We start from the raw sequence: 25,754 nt of genomic DNA on the forward strand, positions 1-25,754 counted from the left end.
TACGTTAAGTTCAAAATTTTCAATTGAAGTAAGATTTTGTTTGATAATTTCACGACAAAAACTGGAAAAGAAATTGCAGGTCAAGTACTAGCAATTCTAGAAGGTTTTAAGTTAGATTTTCAAGTCTGCATTGGTCAAGCCTATAACAATGGATCTAATATGGCTGGGAAGTTCAAAGATGTACAAGCAGTTCTGCTTGAGCATAATCCAAACTGTATTTTCTCCAGCTGTGGAAACCACACACTAAACCTTGTAGGTGCTGACTATGCTGAATTATGCAAGGAGGCAATTACTTACTTTGGAACCTTTCAGCAAATGTACAATCTCTTCAGTAGCAGTCCACAAAGGTGGGAAATTGACGCATTATCTTCCTGTTTCACTGCATGGGATATCCAAAACTAGATGGTCTGCATGGATTGATGGTGTTCAAGCAGTTGCACAGCATTTTAATTCAGTGACAAATGCTTTAAATGAGCTTGAATCTCTCAATCTCACTGCACAAGCTCAAACTGAGCTTCAGTCTATTCAGAAGCACATGTCTAAATTTGAATACATTCTGATGTCTTCTTTGTGGATGAAGCTACTTACAATGACCCAGCAAACTAATCTGGTAATTGAAGCACGCAATGCTACACTTGATGTTGAGAGGGATAACATTGAAAGTCTTATCAATAACATTCAACAGATTTGTGAACAATGGGATGCGATCCTGACTGAGTCCAAATTTGTAGCATGGAATATGGGCATTTCATCTGAGTTCTCCACCAATTGCAACTTACCTACTGAATCCGATGCCGAGCAGCATTATATGGTCAATGTCTTCCTTGTCTTCATTGACTCTATTCAATCAGGTCTTACATGTCAATTTGAGTATACTCTTTTTCGATTTTGTTGGCAATTCAACAGACTGAATAATGAAGATCTACTTTCTGCAGCTGAACAATTTCAGCAACAGTACAACAAAGAAATCTCAAAAGATCTCAGTGACGAGGTCATCTTCCTCAAACAAATATATTCCATGAACTTTAAACTGGATTGCAAGACAAAGGAATTGCTTCAAGAAATACTTGAACTTGGACTCTCTGGGGTGTTTCCTAATATCACAATTGCATTGCGTAATTTTGTCAGTTTGCCTGCATCAGTGGCTTCAGGTGAATGCACCTTCAACTTGTTAAAGCAGGTAAAGAACTATCACCATTCAACTATGGGACAAGAGCGTTTAAATGGGCTTGCCATGCTTAATATCAACTGTGACACTGCACGAAAGCTAGATTTTTCCTCAATAATTAGTGCATTTTCACAGAAGAGCATTTGTTAAATAAAAAATATTCAAATTATGTCTCACTTTTTGATGCCTTATTTTGTTTTCGTGTGTCATTATTTTTTATTGTTATTATGGCTAGGGGCCTCAAAAGCGGGAAGTGGCCCGGGCTTCTCTGGACCTCTGAGAGGGCCTGTAAAGGAGATTTTTTGAAGCTACATTCCAGCCATAGCAAACTATTTATCTGCTATTTCAGGGTACAGAAAAATACGTCTATCAAGATTTTCATCATCCAGGGAAAGAATATTTCAATCATACATTTACTTTTTGCCTGGAGTATCTATTCTTTTTTCTTCTTCTTGTAAGGAAGTCAATTCTGACACATTTGATGCACTTTTTCTAGGAGTTTAGTGTACAAAAGAATATGGGCATATCATCCACTTTACAGTTATTGTGAAGTCGTTTAAGCAATAAGGCAGGATATAGATACTGAATGTGGCTAAATTAGGTACACTTATATACACCTGCATACATCTATCCTTGAATCACTTGGCCATGTTATCTGTTTCTGCCTTGCTGTATTCTCTCTCTCAGGCTGATTCCTCACAACATCTTATCCTTGTAAAATGAAATATTTGCATGCTGCACTTCTCAACTTCTCATCCTGGAAGACTACTGACTCAACAAGGTCCAAATTCTGTTCTGATGGGGAAAAAAGAATACATAAATGTTTGATTTATTTAAATGGATCTGAACTATCACACCATCCACTACTTCATGGTATGTCAATGTGATGTTCTGTGCCTTTAAATGTTCAGGGGGCTCTGTATTCTCCCCCATGTCCAGTGCAAAGTCTCACTTTCCTGTTAGTTTCAGTTTTGGAGACAGAACAATAAAATGAGCAAATCAGACAGCTGTGGGTCCATCAGTTCCCACTGCATATTTCTGTCTTACTCCTTTTCTGCAAGCTCCAGAAATATAACATTTGATGACGAGGAATTTCCATCCCATGGATGTCCAGTCTTGCCTGACCAAGAAGAAAAAAAGCAAGCAAATAATACTATAAAAATATTAAGCTTTCCTTGAGGCACTGGGTGACAGACTGCTGTTTTTGCTTCTGGGACAGTATGAACCAGCCAGCTAGAGAAGGTCAAGTAGAAAAATAAAGATAGAACAAAGGAATAGGCTGCAGCCAGAGATTGTGCAAACAAAGAGGCATTGAGTGTAAGTAGGCAGCCATATTGACTGACCACAAACAGATGGAAACAGGCTTAGCCTGCATTGAGGTTCGGCAGCCAGCAGAGATGATCCCAAGTACAGACAAAGAGGTATGTAAGCACACAGCCAGCAGAGGGTGATTGAGTGCAGATAGCACACAGTTTAGAAAAAAAGAAAAAAAAAATTCCGGGTGGAACAGGTGTCCAGGAGGCATGAAGTCCAAAAGGAAAAGAGAGAAATGACACTTTTTGTGAGTTATATTGGTGTGTTTGATGAAAACCATGGATCATGGGTGGTGTATCTCAAATGTTTTGAGTAATCTGTAATCTGTGTCATTTGTAGCCATTCCAACCTTGCTGACAGTGATGGGTCCAAAGGTACGTGGACTGTTGTGTGACCTACTGTCTCCAAATGTGCCTGGAACTGCAATGTAAGCCACAAATACTGCAGGAGTGCAGGAACATTTTTCTCCTATCCCAGCAATCATAGCAAAATGATATCTGTTCCATCAGTGATATCAGGGAGGTAGAGAATCAGTAGCAAAATTTGCTGCTGCTTTAACGAAGCTCTGAGAGCACTGTCAGTTTGGACAACTATTAAGTGATGCCTGTGTAGTCTCTGAATACACAGTGTCCAGATCTGGAATAAGTTATTGATTGTATCAGCACTTACATTCAAAAAGGCTGTTGAAGCAGGTTTTGCAATGGAGATTCTCTGGAATTTAGTGTGAGCTGAGTTTATATCAGCGAGACAGAGGACCACAGGAAGGTAAGGGATTTCTACATGGCTTTTGTGTGCAAACTATGCACTTTCAGTAGGACTGCTGGGCATGTCAGATTATTTGCAGAAAGTGCCAGAAAAAAGGACACATCACCGTGAACTGTAACACAGTTCAATTACCAGCAACACAGAGTAACTGTACATTCAAGAAGGCTCCTATCCAGACTGAACTAAGGAAAGACAGAAGACAGGAATACATAATATGGAAAAAGACAAGAGCGCTAGTGAGATTGACCAAGATCTAGCACTAAACATGTTATCAGAGCAGGCATCTGGGATACACCCTTTATTGAAATAGTTCCTACAAGAATGGAGCTTGATGCTGGAGCTGCCATTTCACTGATTTCTGTATCTGCTTATCACCAGACTATGTCACAACATCCCCTGGAAGAAACCTCCATAGTTTTAAAGACTTACATCACTGAAAAGTTAGTCCCAAAAGGGATACTCTAGGTGAAAGTTCAACTAGATGGGCAATCAATTATTTTACCATTGAAGGGAAGTAGCTACGATTATTTGGCAGATCTTGGCTTGAAAAGCTCAAGATGAATTGGACTGACATGAAGGCAATCACAAAAGCACCTTGAAATCTTCAACAAATACTGGACTGGCACTCTAAAGCTTCTGGACAAGACGTTAGACAGATGAGCAACATGTCAGTGAAGCTCACTGTTAAGACTGACAGTTTGATAGCTGAAATATTGCAAGCCCAGAGTTGTACCTTATGCACAGAAGCCTCTAGTAGAAGTTGATTTGGATCGTTTAGTGAACATTGGAATCTTGTCATCAGTTTCACACACAGTGAGAGCATTATACCCATCATACCAGTGATCAAGAAGGGTGGCTCAGTCTGAATTTGTGGATATTTCAAAGTGACATGAATCCAGTTTCATGTGCATATCAGTATACACTACTGCTTACTGAATATTTGTTTGCTACTCTTAGTGGTGGATAGTGTTTCAGTAAATTGGATTTGCTCAATGCATACCTACAAATGGAGGTTGATCCGTCATCTTGTAAATATCTCAAACACCACAAAAGGCTCATTTTGTTACAAGAGATTGCGTATTGGTATCACATCAGCACCTGCTCTGTTCCAAAAAAGCCATGGATGAGATTCTGAAGGGACTGATTGGCGTTCAAAGCTATTTGGATGGCATCTGTTTTACAGAAAAGGATCAAGAGGATCATCTTTGAAATTTGGACACAGTCTTCCAAAGTTTGGAAAATCATGGTCTGAGATTACATAGAGACAAATGTGAATTTTTCAAACCTTCAGCTAAATACCTTGTTCTTGTTATGAGAAGGAGTAAATAACATTTCCTTATTTACTTTCTCCCTACCAGTCAGTCAAAAGTGAGGTGATTTTATAGACCTCAATCATATCCCCCTTAGTTATCTCTTTTCCAAGTTGAAAAGTCCCAGTCGTATTAATCTCTCCTCATACAGAAGCCGTTCCATACCCTGATAATTTCTGTTACCCTTTTCTGAACCTATTCCAATATATTTTTTTGAGATGGGGTGACTACATCTGCATGCAGTATTCAAGATGTGGGCATACCATGGATATATATAGAGGTAATATGATATTTTCTCTCTTATCTTCTATCCCTTTCTTAATGATTCCCAACATTCTGTTCGCTTTTTTGACTGCCGCTGCACATTGAGTGGATGTTTTCAGAGAACTATCCACAATGACTCCAAGATCGCTTTTTTGAGTGGTAACAGCTAACTTACACCCCATCATTTTATATGTATAGTTGGGATTATGTTTTCCAATGTGCATTACTTTGCGTTTATCAACACTGAATTTCATCTGCCATTTTGTTGCCCAGTCACCAATTTTTAGACATCCTTTTGTAGCTCTTCACAATCTGCCTGAGATTTAACTATCTTGAGTAGTTTTGTATCGTCTGCAAATTTTGCCACCTCCCTGTTTACCCCTTTTTTCCAGATCATTTATGAATATGTTTAATAGGACTGGTCCCAGTACAGACCCCTGGGGGACACCACTATTTACCTTTCCATTCTGAAAACTGACCATTTATTCCTACCCTTTGTTTCCTATCTTTTAACCAGTTAGCAATCCATAAGAGGATCTTCTCTGTTATCGCATGACTGCTTACTTTGCTTATAAGCCTTTGATGAGGGACCTTATCAAAGGCTTTCTGAAAATCTACACGATATCCATTGGTTCTCCCTTGTCCACATGCTTGTTGACCCCCTCAGAGAATTCTAGTAGATTGGTGAGGCATGATTTCCCTTTACAAAAACCATGTTGACTCTTCCCCAACAAGTGATGTTGACCTATGTGTCTGACAATTTTGTTCTTTACTATAATTCCAACCAGTTTGGCTGGTAGTGAAGTCAAGATTACTGGCCTGTTATTACCAGGATCACCTCTGGCGTCCTCCAGTCATTTCATATTAGTGGAACACTTTGTACAAACAAACACCTAAGCATCCCTTAAAAGATAACAAGTCTATTTGGAGTCATCAGCAGAAATTGGACAATTTCTTGCTTGTCTACAGGAACACACCACATGTTACTACCCATAGTGACCTGCAACTAATTTCTCGAAGTGATATTTGCGTTTCTGTTTGGGCCTGCTACATCCTGATATTGCCTCACATGCAGCTAAATCGCAAGCCTATGCAAACTGATCAACGACATGATCATACTTTTCAAGTCATGAAAAAAATGTCATCATACTTTTCAAGTCAGAGACGTAGTCTTTGGACTTGCAACAACAGTTCTGGAGTGAACTTGGTAGCTTCAGAACATATAAAATGCATGGGACTTGTTTTGTTTGCAATAAAATGATCCCATGGTATTTTATGGAAACAGTAGTTGAACCAGTTGCAGCCTCGACTAGTACCTGAGTTAGGGACATTTAAGTAGGACTTTGTGTTCCTCCAGTATAACCTCCTTTTGTTAAACCTAATTTTGATGATTTGGTGGAAGAATCTTTAGTACCAAATCCAACTGATTCCTTACCCTGACTGTTCCTGTTGTTCAGGACATTGCTGAACTACCATTACCGCATTATCCCCAGAAAGTGCAAAAACCACTTATGCACCTGAACTTATAAATTGTTCAGTTAGCGAGTTGCTATTCCAGGGCAGAATAATCCATTGCAACTGAAAAGTTTGCAGTAGTATACCCACAACTTGTAGTTAGGTTATATAGTGTTTCATGTTAACGGTGTAAATGATAATGTATGTGTGTTTGGAAAATATTTTAAAGTAAGATGGAGGAATGTGAAGTCCTCTCCATTTAAATATTCAGCAGGCTCTGTACTCTTTCCCCTTCCCATTGCAAAGCATCAGTTTTGTGTTAGTTTCAGTTTTGCAGCCAGAACAATAAAATGAGCACAGCAGACAGCTGTGTGTCCATTAGCTCTCTCTGCATCTCTGTCTGTCTGTCTCCTCTACGGGCTCCAAAATATAATAGTCAAGATTTTCATTGTAAGGGGGTAAGAACTTCTCTATAAAATCCCCCATAATATGCATTTTCATTTATGAAGTTTCCATAAAACTAACCTGCAACTAATTCACAGGACAGATATTCCTGCAACATCCAGTGGCTACCGAGAATACCATATTAGTCACAACACAACTTTTCCCAGTACAAATATGCCACACGAGAAAGGCATTCTATCTCTTGGTGTTCTGAAACGGCTCATCACAGCAATTTCTGAATGCCTTAGAGAGCTACCAATCATCAAACCGTCTGATCTGACTTCACTTCTCTCTTTCAAGCAGTTTAGCAATCTGCTAAAAGGAAGATTTAATAAATGCGTCTCAACTTTCTACTGGCAAAATTAATATTTTGCTCATCATATATTTTGTAGGATAAATGAAGTATAGTACCCAACAAGGCTCTGTGAGGACTTTAATTTAGAAATTACTGCTACTGTTCGCTTGAATTGTGTTACATTTGCATATCTCCCTTAGGTCCTATTTCTATCACAGGAGGCATCATGTTCTCACTTTCTGCAGTAGCAAATTTGAGGGTTTTGACAGGAGCCAGAGTGGTAAAAGCAACACCCAGCTAAATATCCAGCTAGTGCCCGTCCCCAAATGCAGCTGGCAATGAAGAACATGTGGAGTTGCACCCAATAGTGGGTTTGGTGAAAGAAGAGGATTTATTTTTACTAACACTACTCATACTGCCTAAACCTACTCCGCTCCAGCTTTCCCACCTTTGTCCACTCCTTTGTCAGTCAGTCTCTTGAACAACTCATCTTTCCACCTTGTTCCATGAGGCCCTCTCTTCATGGACTGACCTTACTTAGTCCATCCAGAAGTTTATCCTTTTCCATTTCTAAGACTTGCCTTAAAAACCCACTTTTGCTGTGCTGCCCGTAGTGAATCTTGTTGATTTCTCCAGAAAAATCTATTTGGGGATCCCCTGTCCTGAATGCTGTCTGCCCATCCTCAGGGCAGGGACTGTCCGTTCTTGTATGCCTGGGAAGTGCTTAGCCCTTCCATCTTCAGGGTGAATCTTATCACGTTGAAGCATCAACCTGAATTAGTAATTTTCATTGTAAAGCTAAATTGCAGAGATGAGGAAACTGGAAGGTAGGAAAAACACATACCTAGTGCTGTTCTTAGATACATAAGCACATAGTATCAACCAAGTACAGTTTTCATTATTAAAATGTCAGCATTTGCCAACATTTAGCACTTCTGGAAGGTATTATATTGATAGCAGTGGAGAACAAAGTTCTCTTTGGGATAGAAATGATCCAGTCGGGCCACTGCCACTTCAGTTGTCTCTACACTGTCCCACCAATGTGCCTCAACAATGAACTAAAGGGATCACAAATAACAGGGGAGTTGTCTCCACATTGGATGCAAACCTCTATCACCCAACTAAGACTACACTTGCCTACACTGGCACTTTACAGTGCTGAAACTTTCTCGCTCAGGGGTGTGAAAAAACACCCCCCGCAAGCGCTGCAAGTTTCAGCATTGTAACATGACAGTATAGACAGTGCACCAGTGCTGGAATCTGCGCTCCCAACTCTGGTAGCTATGCCCCTTGTGGAGGTGGGTTTTTTACGAGCTTTTCCATTGACTTCAGTGGCACCAGGATTTCACCCTATGTGATTTAGGTGACAAAGAACTCATAAAGATAACAACAAATAGACAACTAATATAACTGAACTGTTTGCCAATGTAATTTAGTTTAATCTACAGATTAAACTAAAAAGAACAGGAGTACTTGTGGCACCTTAGAGACTAACAAATTTATTTCAGCATAAGCTTTCGTGAGCTACAGCTCACTTCTTCGGATGCATAGAATGCAACACACAGACAGGAGATATTTATACATACAGAGAACATGAAAAGGTGGAAGTATGCATACCAACAGGAAGAGTCTAATCAATTGAGATGAGCTATCATCAGCAGGAGAAAAAAAACCTTTGAAGTGATAATTGAGATGACCCATAGAAGGTGTGAGGAGAACTTAACATAGGGAAATAGATTCAATTAGTGTAATGACCCAACCATTCCCAGTCTCTGTTTAAACCTAAGTTAATTGTATCTAATTTGCATATTAATTTGAGTTCAGCAGTCTCTCTTTGGAGTCTGTTTTTGAAGTTTTTTTTGTTGCAAAATTGCCACCTTCAAATCTGTTACTGAGTGGTTAGAGAGGTTGAAGTGTTCTCCCACTGGTTTTTGAATGTTATGATTCCTGATGTCAGATTTGTGTCCATTTATTCTTTTGCATAGAGACTGTCTGGTTTGGCCAATGTACATGGCAGAGGGGCATTGCTGGCACATGGTGGCATATATCACATTGGTAGATGTGCTGGTGAACGAGCCCCTGATGGTGTGGCTGATATGATTAGGTCCTGTGATGGTGTCACTTGAATAGATATGTGGACAGAGCTGGCATCGGGCTTTGTTGCAAGGATATGTTCCTGGGTTAGTGTTTATGTTGTATCGTGTGCAGTTGCTGGTATTTGGTTCAGGTTGGGAGGTTGTCTGTAAGTGAGGACTGGCCCGTCTCCCAAGATCTGTGAGAGTGTGAGGGATCATCTTTAAGGATAGGTTATAGATCTTTGATGATGTGCTGGAGAGGTTTTAGTTGGGGGCTGTAGGTGATGGCTAGTGGCATTCTGTTATTTTCTTTGTTGGGCCTGTCCTGTAGTAAGTGGCTTCTGGGTACTCTTCTGGCTCTGTCAATCTGTTTTTTCACTTCAACAGGTGGGTATTGTAGTTTTAAGAATGCTTGATAGAGATCTTGTAGGTGTTTATCTCTGTCTGAGGGATTGGAGCAAATACGGTTGTATCTTAGAGCTTGGCTGTAGACAATGGATCGTGTGGTGTGTTCTGGATGGAAGCTGGAGGCATGTAGGTAAGTATAGCAGTCAGTGGGTTTCCAGTATAGGGTGGTGTTTATGTGACCATCAATTATTAGCACAGTAGTGTCTAGGAAATGGACCGCTTGTGTGGATTGGTCTAGGCTGAGGTTGATGGTGGGATGGAAATTGTTAAAATCACAGTGGAATTCCTCGAGGGCTTCTTTTCCATGGGTCCAGATGATGAAGATGTCATCAATGTAGCGCAAGTAGAGTAGGGGCATTAGGGAACGAGAGCTAAGGAAGCGTTGTTCTAAGTCAGCCATAAAGATGTTGGCATACTGTGGGGCCATGCGGGTACCCATAGCAGTGCCGCTGACTTGAAGGTATATATTGTCCCCAAATGTGAAATAGTTGTGGGTGAGGACAAAGTCACAAAGTTCAGCCACCAGGTTAGCCATGATATTATCGGGGATACTATTCCTGATGGCTTGTAGTCCATCTTTGTGTGGAATGTTGGTGTAGAGGGCTTCCACATCCATAGTGGCCAGGATGGTGTTTTCTGAATGATCACCGGTGGATTGTAGTTTCCTCAGGAAGTCAGTGGTGTCTCGAAGATAGCTGGGAGTGCTGGTAGCATAGGGCCTGAGGAGAGAGTCCACATAGCCAGACAATCCTGCTGTTAAGGTGCCAATGCTTGAGATGATGGGGCGTCCAGGATTCCCAGGTTTATGGATCTTGGGTAGCAAACAGAATACACCTGGTCGGGGTTCTAGGCATGTGTCTGTACAGATCTGTTCCTGTGCTTTCTCAGTGAGTTTCTTGAGCAGATGGTGTAGTTTCTTTTGGTAATCATCAGTGGGATCAGAGGGTAATGGTCTGTAGAATGTGGAGTTAGAGAGCTGCCTAGCAGCCTCTTGTTCATATTCCAACTTATTCATGACGACGACAGCACCTCCTTTGTCAGCCTTTTTGATTATGATGTCAGAGTTGTTCTTGAGGCTGTTGATGGCATTGTGTTCAGCACGGCTTAGGTTATGGGGCAAGTGATGCTGCTTTTCCACAATTTCAGGCCATGCACGTTGACGGAAGCAATCTATGTAGAAGTCCAGTCTGTTGTTTTCAACCTTCAGGAGGCGTCCATGCAGAATCCTTTTTATTGTAGCGTTGGTAGGAAGGATTCTGTGGGTTAATATGTTGTTCAGAGGTGTGTTGGAAGTATTCTTTGAGTCGGAGACGGCGAAAGTAGGATTCTAGGTCACCGCAGAATTGTATCATGTTCGTGGGTCTGGAAGGACAAAAGGAGAGGCCCCAAGATAGGACAGATTCTTCTGCTGGGCTAAGAGGATAGCTGGAAAGATTAACAATATTGTTGGGTGGGTTAAGGGAGCTACTGTTGTGGCTCCTTGTGGCATGTAGCAGTTTAGACAGTTTAGTGTCCTTTTTCTTTTGTAGAGAAGCAAAGTTTGTGTTGTAAATGGCTTGTCTAGTTTTTGTAAAGTCTATCCATGAGGAAGATTGTGTAGAAGGTTGGTTTTTCATGAGAGTATCTAGTTTTGAGAGTTCAGTCTTAATCTTCCCCTGTTTGCTGTACAGGATGTTGATCAGGTGGTTTCGCAGTTTCTTTGAGAGTGTATGGCACAATCTGTCAGCATAGTCTGTGTGATATGTAGATTGTAATGGATTTTTTACCTTTAGCCCTATTAGATTAAACTAAGTTATCTACCAACAAGTGCTAGTAATGTATTTGCAGAAATTGTGACTCCAGATCAGTTTGCAAACAGGGATTAGTTCACAATGATTCATGAACCAGAAAAAGAGCTAAATTCATAATGAATGTTATTTGCAAGTTTTGACCAGCTCTAATTAGGGATAAGATCTGTTTTGCAAACTGCTTTTGGCTCACAGAATTTTAGCTCTAGGCATACAGCTTTGGAAAGTACTTTAGAAGCAATTCTTGTATCAGTACTTCATAACAATCAGTCTGGGTGCAGTTGCTCAGCACTTCTTCAAAACTATGCAATCTGACATTTTGCTTCAGAAGCTTTACACACTTTTGTGTTGAGGAAATAATTATACAGCTGCAATAGCTAACCTTTTATGTGCTACAGACATAAGAATTCACTAGGGGATGTCAGTTATTCATATAAGTAAATCCTTGATTTATTGGACTTGGTAAGAAACCTGAAAAGAGGATGGAATAATAGAATCTTCAGCTTGATATTGTATTTGTAATGGACTGGCTAGGTACTATGTCACTGACAAAGACATGGAATTTTTGTGTGTAAAGCAATCTTCTTCTTTTGCACCTAAGCTTTAATCCTAGATAGTTTCTTGCTGAGAGTTTTCCATTAGGAAATATCAAACAACAGTGAAACATCAGTTATCCCAACGGGCAGAACCTGAATACAGATGTCAGAATCTGCTGAGCCAGATCCCCCAATTACAGACAAATTAGAGGGGTGGGGAAGTTTACATTGTGAGTGGCCAGACAGCTGTAGTTCAGAACAGAAAGACTTCTACACAGCAGTCTATGTACATTGAGTCTTTTTCTAAAGAACCACCTTTCATTGTTCAAGCAATGTGGGGGGTGGGAGTTAGGACTTCAGTTTTAACTAAAGTTAATAGAAACTTTTTTGGGGGAGGGATAGCTCAAGTGGTTTGATCATTGGCCTGCTAAACCCATGGTTGTGCAGTTCAATCCTTGAGGAGGCCATTTAGGGATCTGGGGCAAAAATCCATCAGGAGATTGGTCCTGCTTTGAGCAGGGGGTTGGACTAGATGACCTCCTGAGGTCCCTTCCAACCCTGATATTCTATGATTCTATGAAAGGCTTCAATTAATCAGAACACTGTAAGGTATCACAGGGAACCGGGAGGATGGGCAGGGCCGGCTCCAGGCACCAGTCGAGCAAACTCGTGCTTGGGGCGGCAGATTCTACCGGGCGGCATTCCGGCCAAACCTAGGGTGGCACAGCAGGTGTTTTTATTTTTGGTTTCCCAGTCCAGCCGCCCTGTAGGGGGCGGAGGAGGGGAGCGCCCTGCAGCAAACTTGGCAGGGCAGCCCGCGTCCTTCCCTCCCAGCCGACTGGTGCAGAGCCCTCCCGGCAGGCGGTTGAGGCGGTCAGGGCCGCAGGGTGAGTGCCCCGCTGAAGCCCTGGCCGCCTCTCTTTCCCCCCTGCTCCCTCCCCCTGCCCCCCCCATTGGAGCGGGCGCGCACTCTGCAGCACAGGGAGTCCCCCTGCACCCTGGCTCCAGCCGCCCTGTAGGGTTTTTGGTTTTTTTCCCCTGCTTTGCCAGCCGCGCCGTCGTCCCCCCGACCCCCGGCTTTGCTGCTCCAGCCGTGCCGTTTCCCCCCCGCCCCTGCTTTGCTGCTCCAAACACACAGGGCCACCCAGAGGATTCAGGGGGCCTGGGGCAAAGCAATTTCAGGGTCCCCTTCCATAAAAAAAAGTTGCAATACTATAGAATACTATATTCTCATGGGGGCCGCAACTGTCATTTTATAAGGATACCAATGAATGTATAAAGCTTGCCCGTTTTTAATATAATTTTAGTCTAGTATAGTTTAGCATAAGTATTTAATATGTATATGCTTGAAGTGTGCATATGCATATGCATTTTAATTGTATCTTACTTATGTAAAACTTAAAAGCAAACTTAAGATCTGCTGTCAGCGATTTGCTGCAAACTGGCCATTTGTAACACATCGCTTTGCTCAGAATCATTTGTTTGAATGCTCTTTAGCTTACAATAAGGGATTTATGTCAGGAATTGTGTTTTGTTTAGGATTTTAGGATACTGTATTAGAGATTATTAATTACAGTAATAAAAAAATACTTCGCTTTGAAAAAGATTACTGCCTGTGTCAATTACTTTATTGAAAGGTTATATCCGTGTCCTTTAATGTTTCCTTAACAACCCGAGAAACTTATACCTCAGGAAGAATAGACGGGTGGGTGGAGGAATAGGCAGACTATTATAGCAGCATCCCCAAATCCATTTTCCGGAGTAACAAGCTGACAGAATAAGAACGAATCAAAATCTTCACTCAGAAATCCAGATGTGTAAGTAAAATTCTACTTACATAATAAATTTAAAAAACCTGAACCCCAGTTTTTTGTAAATTCAATTTTTGTTATTTACTTTTTTATTGAATTATTTTTCTTTTTCACATCTCTGACATTCCTGCTTACAAATGGGACTGGATACAATAGCCATGATATTCAGATTTACAGCAGATTTATGTCTGCATATTTGGGATGAGGTTCAGATAAGCATCCTGGGCCTACCTCACAGTCCCTACATAACGTTTTGAAGTCAATGGGAGTTCTTATTTAAGGATTTCAGAATTGATTTGCTTCTTACTGCATTCTTCAGAGCAATATGATGCAGCTGCACATTTTTATTTAGTCTTTTTTCAAATTAGTGGCCAAATTTTGCACTCAGTGACCTACATGCATCCCACACTGCTGGCCCAGGAGAGCTGGCTGACTATGAAGAGCATTTTATGTTGCACCTACTTAAGGCCTGGGGCAGTGGCTGACATCCCCAGGAGCTCTGGATGATGTTGTCTGAAGCACAATGCTTCTCACAGCCAAAGGTGCGCCAGTGCAGCTTCATAGCACACTATGATAGGCCTGTGCCTAATATATATAAGCTGCCCCCCGGCTTTAAATTGTAGAAGAGAACAATGGATGCAACCCTGAGATAAGTACCCTTGTTTTTTCAAACTAAATGCTACAGAGGAGATGTTGACTGCAACTGAGGAATTATCATTATGATGTTTGGGAATATTTTCAATATAGCTCCAAGATTAATCTGACATTCACAGGAGCAGCGTTCCTGAGGCTGTGACTAATGGCTTGGCTGAGTTAGCAGATATAGAGAAGAACTGTTTGCGCAGAGTAAGAGGAGGAATAAAGCTAACAGAAATGAGCAGTATAGCTAAAGTGATGAACCTCTTTTAGCTGCTCAGAACCTTCCATACAAAACCAATCTGTGTAATTTATTGCTACATTCACCATTTGAGGATTTATCAGAAAATATCTTGCATTCGCTTCACTATCAAATGTCGGCTTTCTGGGAAAGCCAGTTTTCTAGGGCAGCTGCTCAAATATCAAGTATTAGCCACTATTTTTAATCACTCTTTTTTTACAGAAACGATTATAGTACTGTGAAATTGTTTACAATGGAAAGAAACCATTAACAGAATCAGATTATGCTACAGCAAATGAATGGTTTGTAGGAGGGAAACAGTCAAATACTATTTAATGATTAGTTAATACCTTATTATTTTCCAAAATGGCATATGTACATTGGTGTCTACGTAGAAGTGAGGCTGCGCCATTATTCAGTTGCTTCGATGCTTTCTCTTTTTTCTTCTTGTTGGTGTTGGCCTTTTCTAACAAATTGAAATGGGCCTGGAGAGTTTGTACAGAAACTCCATGCTTAATGTTGTAGTTATGTTCCTGAAAAATGCGACTTTAAGCGAAACGATGTTAAGTGAATCCAATTTCCCCATAAGAATTAATGTAAACGGGGGGAGGAGAGGGGGGTTAGGTTCCATGGAATTTTTTTTCACCAGACAAAAGACTATATTATATATCTATATATACACACACAGTATAATTTTTAAACAAACAATTTAATACTGGTACAGCGATGATGATTGTGAGGCTTGGTTGAAGTGGTGAAGTCAGCGGGTGGGATATTTCCCAGGGAATGCCTTACTGCTAAATGATGAACTAGCAATTGGCTGAGCCCTCAAGGGTTAACTCATTGTTGTTAATGTAGCCGCACACTCCACAAGGCAGGACGAATGGAGGAAGGGGAGACAGCATGGCAGACAGAGACACACACCGTGTGTGAGAGAGAGAGAGAGAGATGCGCATTACTCCTTTAAGTACGCTGACCCCACCCTAAGTACACTGCCTTTTTAAATAGATCAGCAAGCTGAGCCAGCTGCTGCTGCCAGGAAACTCCCTCCATCCTGAACCCTGTTGTGTCCCCCCTGCCCTATGGAAGATGGGGTAAGCGGGGGGCAGGAGCAGGGGGGGGACACCCTGATGTTAGACACCCTCTTCTCCCCCACTCTCCCTCCCCCGCAGATCAAGCAGGAGGCTCTGGGGAGCAGCTCCAAGGCAGAGGGCAGGAGCAGCACATGGCAGTGGAAGGAGGGACAGCTGAACCGGCTGCCGCACAGGAAACTTAGGGGAGCAGGGAGCTGATGGGGGGCTGCTGGTCCACCCTGGTTCCAAGCCCCCACCAGCTAGCTGCATTGGGCTGCTCTTCCTGCAAGCAGTGGAGAAAGCAGGCGGCTGCCAAACAACGTTATAAGGGAGCATTGCACAACTTTAAATGAGCATGTTCCCTAATTGATCAGCAATGTAAGAATGAAACAACGTTAACCGGGATAACTTTAAGTGAGGAGTTACTGTATAATAAGTTAGGCCCCAGGCCTGCAACAGGATCCATACAGGCAGACCCCAAGCTTCAGTGGGCTAGGAATTGTTGCTTCGTATGTATTTATACAGGACCTAACTTAATGTCAAACATTGGCTCATATGACAAATCTCTCCCACTTAACTATTTTGGTAGCCAGCTTTAGATATTCAGGATGTGCTTCTAGCTCCCAGGGTCATAAAGACACCCTTCCAAAATTGAACTAAGTGTAAATGGATGCAGTGATATCTTCCTGAATCTGCAGGGAGCTTAGAGACATGTTAATATCCCTCCATAATTACTCTTATTGGAGTGTAACTCAAAAGCCTAACAACACTTTTATGCAAGTTATAGTTGGATCATTTCAGCAGATAGAATAGGGAAAGGGATGGCAGTGCAGCCCACCAATGGCTGGAAATTAGGAGTTGTTGCATGGGATGAAATGCAGAGGGAAGAACAGAAGAGACACAGACAAGGAAGTTGCAGAGAAACAAAGAAAGAAAGATGTGCAAGAAAGAGAAACGTGGGTGGTCCAAAAGACACTGAGTGAATCTGGGTGTGATAAGGCACTGAACAAGTAATCAATAGTGATAACTAACACTTTGGTTACAAACAAGTAAGTAAAGGTCCTACCCTTGGTCTTTGTGCAAACATACCTTTACTATTATCAAGAAACCAATGATGGCTTGAAGGGAAGATGGAGTCCTAAAATATATAAACTCAGTCCATTGATCATAATTAGAAACTGAGCAACTTTGACACCCCTGGCCTGGCTCAATGAGGTCTGGATACTGATTCAGGCTTTGGGAGCTTCCAAAATACAAATATATAATAATAAAGTGAAAGCTGGGAACTTTACACTTATGATACTCCATATTTCCACTTACGAAAGAGCCAAATGATGATTATATAGAAGGAACTGTACCCTTTCAATTCAGTGGTACAGATTCCCAGGTTAAAAGGCCAAGTTCCACTGCCAACAATAGCAGGTAAGTAGCACACAATCTTACGTACATTTTGGAAGCTTCATTTGCATTTCATATCGGCCTTCCAATCCTTACTTTAGGTCAAATTTAATGGGAGTTTTGTCTGAGTAAAGACGAAGGGAATGGAATATCAACCTCAAGGTTTGGCCTAGTATTTAATATATGAATCTGATCTCAAATGTAAGTAGGAGTTGCAGGCTATATCATTGCTCTATTTCAGGGGTCGGCAACCTTTCAGAAGTGGTGTGCCGAGTCTTCATTTATTCACTCTAATTTAAGGTTTCGCGTGCCAGTAATACATTTTAATGTTTTTAGAAGGTCTCTTTCTATAAGTCTATAATATATAACTAAACTACTGTTGTATGTAAAGTAAATAAGGTTTTTAAAATGTTTAAGAAGCTTAATTTAAAATTAAATTAAAATGCAGAGCCCCCCAAACTGGTGGCCAGGACCCGGGCAGCATGAGTGTCCCTGAAAATCAGCTCACGTGCCGCCTTCTGCACGCGTGCCATAGGTTGCCTACCCCTGCTCTACTTCTTTTTCCTATTTAACCTAGAACATTGCATCCCAGATCTTACTACATTAAAATAAATATTTTGCATTCACTTCAAGGGGTGGAGGACATAAAGAAACAGGGCAGAGTATATTTGTCTTCTCAGTCTGGTCCAGACATTCCTTCCACAATGAATCTAATGTGTTGTGCTTTGTCAAGGCACTGACAAAGAGACTTGAACCTTAAAGCGGTGGCAGTAGTTTAGCTAAATTATACTAAGCATATTGATTTATGCTTCTGTCTGAAATCCTTGGGACCTTTTGAACCTGCATTTGAAAGCTCGGCTGTACAGATGCCAAGGAACAATCAAATGTTGCACTTGCTCAGGGGTCCAAGAGAATTACAAAATTAAAAAGATTGGTTTGGTTTGTTCCTTTAAAACCAAACTATAAACAGGCTGCATTTTCCAGATAGATGACTGAAGCCAGGAGTTTACTGTGAGAAATAACTTCCATATATATGTATCTACAGACATCTATGTGCTAAGTCACAAACACAGGAGTGTGCTTAGAAGCTGGTCTTCTAAACATCACTTGCCATATACACACATGGAAAATTTTCAAAGGCACAAGGGCGAGTTAGGCATCCAGCTCCCATAAAAGTCAATACAAATCTCCCATATATGTATTGTATCAGGTAAATAAGATCAGACTGTTGAGAAAATTAAATTATTATGAGTATATAATATATGCTATTTTTATTCTCCTTTCTGTGTGCAGTTTCACCAGTTTTGCATAGGTTTGTTTATGCCATATTTTTGTTTGCTTAGTGCTCTCTCTATGTTCTTTGTGTGTTTGTCTTCTGTATTGTCTTTATTCTCTCCTCTCATATCATTGTGGACCATGTCTGGTGTGGGTCAGAGCTGAGAATGCCAAATTCAGTCTGATGAAAACTAGGGCAGTTACCCCCCAAACTGGTGGTTATTCTAACATTAGAGTTCCCCTAGTCAGAAACAAAAGTGACTCCTGTATCACCACACTGGTTATCAAGAAGCCAAAACACAGTCTCCTTAAGCAGTCCATCCCCTAACAACACCCAGACATCTGGTCTTTATGATGAGAGGTTACTGAAAAGCAGATTCATCATATATAACCTTCTTCTAATCCCAAAGGATTAGCCACCTCCCCAGGTCAATATATAATTCAGATTTTACCCCAAAAATCACACTTGTAGCAAATCTTTTACTAACTAACTAACTAAAAACTAAAGGTTTATTAATCTAAAAGGAAAATATGATAATTATTAATTGATTAAAGGAATAATATACATTACAATTGATTTCAGAGTTTGCAGATCAGGATAATAGCAGTGATGTTAAATCGGCTAGGTTGTAGAAAGTCTCTCTCTGGTTCGCTCATTAGATTGGGAGTCATCAGTCCATTGTTCAAAGCTCTACATCCAGAGATGTAGAGCAGGAATGAAGACAAAGACATGATGTCACAGTGTCCTTTTATATTTTCAGCCCAAGTGTATGGAAAGTTACTGGTAAAAGATGGAGTCTTAGATCACATGTCCTTACATACCTTGCTAAAACATGGGGCAGCCATTGTCTCAGTACACTTTGAAATGTCTCTGGGAGGGGTTCACTGGGTGATTTGAAGTACTTGTGGCACCTTAGAAACTAACAAATTTATTGTAGCATAAGCTTTCATGGGCTTCAGCTCACTTCATCGGATGCATGTAGTGGAAAATACAGAAGGAAGATTATATATCTATATATAGATATAGATACACACACACACAGTATACATATCTTCCTTCTATATTTTCCATTACATGCATCCGATGAAGTGCGCTGTAGCCCACAAAAGCTTATGCTACAATAAATTTGTTAGTCTCTAAGGTGCCACAAGTACTCCTGTTCTTTTTGCGGATACAAACTAACATGGCTACTACTCTGAAACCTGAGTGATTTGAGTCTCTTCAATGGCCCATCAGTGCATGAATGGCCCATCAATGCAGGGATGGTGATGTAGATGTAAATTTGTCTTGTGGGTGTCACCCAAGAACAAAACATATTTGAGATACAGACTATATTCATAACTTCAGATACAATGATACATAGATTTAAACAGAAACATCAAACACAACATATTTTAGCTTTCCCATTGATACCTTTCATCAGTGGTTTTCAAACTTTTTTCCTGGGGACCCAGTTGAAGAAAATTGTTGATGCCCATGACCCAATGGAGCTGGGGATGAGGGGTGAGGGGTTTGGGGTGTGGGAGGGGCTCAGGGCTGAGGCATAGGGTTGGGGTGTGGCGGTGAGGGCTGCGGGGTAGGGGCAGAGGGGTTCAGGGTGTGGGAGGGGGCTCTGGGCTGGGGCAGGGGGTTGGGGTGCAGGAGGGGTCAGGGCTCTGGGCTGGGACCAGGGATGAAGGGTTGGAGGTGCAGGAGGGGCTCTGGTTTGGGGGTGCTCAGGGCTGGGGCAGGGGGTTGAAGTGTAGAAGGGGGTCATGGTTCTGGGCTGGGGGTGCAGGCTCTAAGGTGCAGGAGGGTGTTCTGGGTTGGGGGGCTCAGGGCTGAGGATTGGGGCGTGGACTTACCTCCGTCGGCTTCCAGTCAGCAGTGCAGCTGGGTGCAGAGGCAGACTTCCCGCCTGTCCTGTCCCCACGGATTGCGCTGCACCTGAAGCCGCCAGCAGCAGATCCAGCTCCTAGGCGGAGGCATGCAAGCGGCTCCGCATGGATCGCGCCCACAGGCACCTCCCACCAGAGTGTGGAGCTGGTGCTCAGGGTGGGGACAGCGCACGGAGCCCCATAGCCCCCCTGCCTAGAAGCTGGACCAACTGCTGGCTGCTTCAGGTGCAGCGCAATCCGTGGGGACAGGACAGGTGGGAAGCCGGAACTTTGAAAAACGCTGCCTTACGTGACATTTTGTACAAGATTTATTGCAATTTTGGTGACTATTAGTGTAACTAGCTATTTTCCTTTTTGTACAGTATCGCAATTATTTCAGATGATTAATCAGATGTGTACATCTTACACACACGTATATACGTATACACAGATGATTACTGCCTAAACCATCTTTAATTAACAGAGAGTTGCTTCTACAGAAAATGTCAGTATTTATTCAGCTATTACCACAGAGTTCTCTCTCAGATACAAGAGAACGATATGGTATTTTAAATGTCACTGTGTAATAAGTGCAGGCAAATATTGATTTTTAATTATGACCACTACAGGCATTATATTTTGTACTGATACATTGCCGTGTTCTGTATATAGATTTTTGAATTATTTATACATGTGGCATAGTTTTAATATATTTTAAAGACTTTTTATTCTAAGAACTCTTTAGGCTACAAATTGGGTTTTCTGAAAAAATAAATTTTACAAAAATAAAGTGAAACAGTATGGTCTAGAATAAGAGCCTGAAAATATCAGTTTTGGCTTTCCCACTGACTCGCTTTATAGCCGTAGACAAGTTACTCACCCTCTCCATATCTCAATATGACCAACTGTATAGTAAGCATAACACTCACCTACCTCAGGGGCACAGGAATCTGTGTGCATTTTGGTAAAACTGTTGAAGGAGCTGATCCAAAGCCACACTAAGGTAATGGGAGTATTTCCATTGATTTGAATGATCATTCAAATTAAGCTTGACGTGCTAAGCGTTAAGTTTTCATTACATAAAAAATAAATAAATACATAAATAAATAAAAGGGAAAGATTTATTTGATTTTTTACCATTCCCCCATAATGTCTGTACCCTAAACATTACAATATTGCGCTGATGCATGGCAACCAGAAGGTGAAACAGCCTAGAAACAAAAATGACAAATTTTCAGTGTAGAAGCATTTAGGAAGTAAGTAAGAAGCACAAAGAGAAAGCAAAACAAACAAACAAGTTGCAAAAACCACAGTGAAAATTTTAAATCATTTTGTGTAATCAATGGTATTATTAATGCAGGTAAGTAATTTTATTTCCTAAAGGGAGAGCTCCAACCTGATTGTGTCTTTTTTAAGTTCAATAATATTCAATAATATTTAACTCTAAAAAAGAAAAACAAAATGTTCTCACCATTCACAGATGTTTGTAACTACTGGCTTAAAGACTGGTGGTAAATGTAGACAAGTAAACTAAATCCAGATATACTGAACAAATTGCAATCAGAGCTTATGATGCCTGATTACAGTCCAACCTCAATTATCCAAGAGTCTGGAGGGACGATGAATAAGTTTAGATAATCAATGTTTTCGATAACAAGAAGGAATTTTCAATGTGATTAATAAGATGCCTGGAGACATGACTTTGTTTTGGTTATAAGAGAATTTCAGATAACTGAGATTCAGACAATCAAGGCTGAGAAATGCATGCCAGTTAATATTAAAAATACACATTTCTTCCATAATTCTTTATTAAACTGCATTATCTTAGTGGAAATGAGTAAGATCCTTGTGGGAAAAGGATTTAAACCCCCAAATGAAAGTTGATGGGCTCTAGATTGATAAAAATAGACACAAAAAAATTCCAGCAACAGTGAAGCACTGAGCAGATCTACAAAACAAAGTAGACTGGAGGATCCAATTGTCTTTTTGTCCTGATTATGTATGTACTTTGCCCATCATCAAGCTTTTAGAAAACAGAGCTCCTAAACATCAACTGGTCCCAAAATAATAGCTTTTCAGCTAATAAAACATTAAGTCTTTTGCTCCAGAAAGTTTTTCTTACAGGCATCCTTTTTCAAGTTCCCAAAGAAATCCGACTTTTCAGAATTACAATATTGATGCAGACAGTAAAGGCAAATTGCCCCGATTTGTAAAATGCCTGTTCAGCTATTGTTGATTCAGTATACTGTGGAACTGTGATCAGTGATGACTCTTAACTGAAAAATGCCTTTGTGTAAAGATGTTTCCAGCAAGAAGAAATAATATCTTGTTAAGCTCTAAAACATTTCACCAGCTTTGGTAATGACTCACTGATGCATCTGGCATGAATATAAGCACCTTTGAACCTTTTATGCACTGAGAATGTTGACACAGACTTCATTCTTTCTGGAGATGAAGACTTGAATACCATTCATTAGGGATCATGATGAGGAAGAAGAGATGCAGCTACCAGAAAATGTAAACACCACATGAAATTCATCAGGCATAATGCATGCAAATGCAGCATTTGTCATTGAAAACATAACATCTGAACAAATTTGCTGACATGACACATTTTGTCAAAAAGGATGATGTTTGGAGGGACTGGATGGCTCAAGGAATTATATAGATGGTAGATATTATCACCTCTATGTCACCCAATTCAAAACTATACCAAGTTGTGAGTAACTAAATTTATTGCCATCTTATGGCTGTTTATTAGCCTACATTAAGTGCAGCTCCTGCTGCAATGGTTTTCAAAGTATGGGTCATGACCCGGTACTGGATCATGGAATACTAGTCACTGGGTCACTTGCAAATTTAAAATGTCATGATCTCTTGGAATGTCTTTCATTAGCGTTTTAAAATAACATAATATTTAAATATTGGATGTCTTATTTATTTCTAGTAAGAATTAGTTTACAGAGAGTTGGCACTACACACTATATGTATACGCAACATAGCTGTTTTGAATGTAATCATTGAATGGGACTGTTGTGAAGATTCGAGTTGCAAGGCTTAATCAACAAACCTTTATCCTGAAAAAATGGATTGTTCCGTAATAAGAAAAAGTTCAGAAACAATCAAATCATCTACATCTAAAATGAAAATACAAGTGTAAGTACATCATCTGCAACAGAAAGTTCTAATATTACAGACAGACTTCTGCCATATCAACCTCATCTCAACCAGCTACCAAATTATTGACAAATCAGTGTAGTGATGCTTTTTAAAAAAATATGATTTCCTCAATTGTGCTAACGCAAGCCAATATCGAAATCCACAGTGTGTTATTTGCTGTGAGGTGCTTGTAAACGAGAGTTAAAAACCATCAAAGTTAAAAAAAAAAGACATCTAGAAACAAAACATGGGGAATGTCGTTGATACGCCTTTTTGAAAATTTTCAAAGGAAGCAATGGAAATTAAAGTTACCAGCATGAGTTCTTATTTTGCCAATTACTTTGAATGATAAGGCACAACAAGCAACATATTTCGTAGCATACCATGTAGCAAAATAGAGAATGGCCCATACAAGGGCCCATGACGAAAAACTTATTCTTCCAGCCAGGGGTGGCTCTAGGTATTTTGCCGCCCTAAGCACGGCAGGCAGGCTGCCTTCGGCAGCTTGCCTGAGGGAGGTCCTCGGTCCTGCGGATTCGGCGGCACGTCTGCAGGAGGTCCGCCGAATCCGCGGGACCAGCGGACCCGCCGCAGGCATGCTGCTGAAGGCAGCCTGCCTGCTGCCCTTGCGGCGACCGGCAGAGCGCCCCCCGTGGCTTGCCGCCCCAGGCACGCGTTTGGCATGTTGGTGCCTGGAGCCGCCCCTACTTCCGGCATATCTGAATAGGGTGCATACAATTTTCAATAAGAAATCTGCTGAAAAATGGACAAGTATACCTCTCAGTGATAACACAATGTGTCGGCCAATAGGTGATATTGCAGAGCATTTGGAAGCCCAGCTTATTACATAGTTATAGTCAGCCAGGGATTTTGCTATCCAACAGAGTATTGATATTTCAGACTGTGCAACCCTGTTACTTTATGTAAGGTATGTATGGAAAGATTTCCTGTGTTGTCTGACTTTATCTGTGCTCCTGTCGTATTTTGTTGGTAATCAAAGCACTGCATGACTGCGTAGTTGGAAAATACAAATTAGACTGGGCTAATTGCAAAAGAATTACATGTGATGATGCAGCATAAGTGATGTGTAGCAATAGCAAAGTTGTGACAAAAAAAATATCTGAGGCAGCTGACTATGATGTTGTTTGGAATCACTGTTTCATTTGCCGTGAAGCTTTGGCACCCAAGGGTATTTCCCCTGATCTTATGGCAATACTGAAGGAGGTAATGAAAATTGTTAATTTCATTAAAGGAAGTTCACCGCTTTTTGAAGCGGAGCATATTCATTTCACAATGAAGTATGGTGGCTGTCACGGAGCAGGGTGTTTACAAGGGTGTAGAAACTCTGGAATGAGATTCACATTTTTCTGGTAGAGAAAGTCTAATTTGGCAAATTTGTTTGAAGATGACGGTTAATAAAGTTGTCGTATCTAGCTGACATTTTCTCAATTTTAAACAAAATGAATTTGAAATTACAAGGATGAGACACTGATTTGTTTCGACACCATGAACAGATACAAGCATTGCAAAAGTCATTAGCACTGTGGCAAGCACAACTGAAAAGTAATCGTCCGAGCTACATGTTCCCAATACTGTTACAACACACTGAGGAGAACAGCATCAGTGAAGAAAAAGTGAATGAAATGGAAAGTGTCATGTAGTTACATCTCGCTGCTCTGTCTGACAATTTTAGTCGCTACTTCCCTGCAAATGGGTTTTAAAGTTTGAAGGAAAAGTGCTGGGTGAAAGATCCTTTAGCTTCTGAAAATCCTGAATCAATAATGGAGCTAAACTTCATGCCTGACGAAGAAAAAACTGCTGCAACTCACCTGTGATTGCACACTCAAAACACAACACAAGTTATTGGAGGGAGAGGGATAGCTCAGTGGTTTGAGCAGTGGCTTGCTAAACCCAAGGTTGTGAGTTCAATCCTTGAGAAGGCCATTTGGGGAACTGGGGTAAAAATCTGGGGATTAGTCCTGCTTTGAGCAGGGGGTTGGATTAGATGACCTCCTGAGGTCCCTTCCAACCCTAATAGTCTATTAAATTTGTCATCATTTTGGATAAGTGTTTTCAAAGACTATCCACTGTTAAGTAAGATTAGTGTTCTGTTGTTTCTATGATTCACAACACCCGGCATGTCAAAGTCAAAAATCCCAATTCGCACATGGTTAAAAACAAAAGAAAGAAACCAACTCAACAGTGCTGCTCTCTGATGGCCCAGCTCTGACGGCAGTGCTGCTGTCAAAAGCAGAGGCGAGCTGCTGCTGGTGATGGCCATTCTCCACTCAGCCTTCAGAGCCGGGTGGCCAGAGAGCAGCAACTGTTGGTCGGGCACCTGGGGGCTGGGAAGGGCATCAACTACTTCAGATACAAAGAAGGGGGGTGCGATCAAATAAGTTTGAGAACCACTGATAATGCCCACATTAGAAACAATACCCTAGTTGACAGTGTCAGCAGAAAGACAAATGATTGAATGGACC

General features: G+C 41.0%; 1 pseudogene; it reads left to right on the top strand.

The window, feature by feature from the left end:
* Window positions 1-265: 265 nt before the first annotated feature.
* Window positions 266-25,487, top strand: LOC120379200 (annotated as a pseudogene).
* The last annotated feature ends 267 nt before the right edge of the window (window positions 25,488-25,754 follow it).

The sequence above is a fragment of the Mauremys reevesii genome, linkage group 1, assembly GCF_016161935.1.
Source record: "Mauremys reevesii isolate NIE-2019 linkage group 1, ASM1616193v1, whole genome shotgun sequence".
In the NCBI taxonomy this organism is placed as follows: domain Eukaryota; kingdom Metazoa; phylum Chordata; order Testudines; family Geoemydidae; genus Mauremys; species Mauremys reevesii.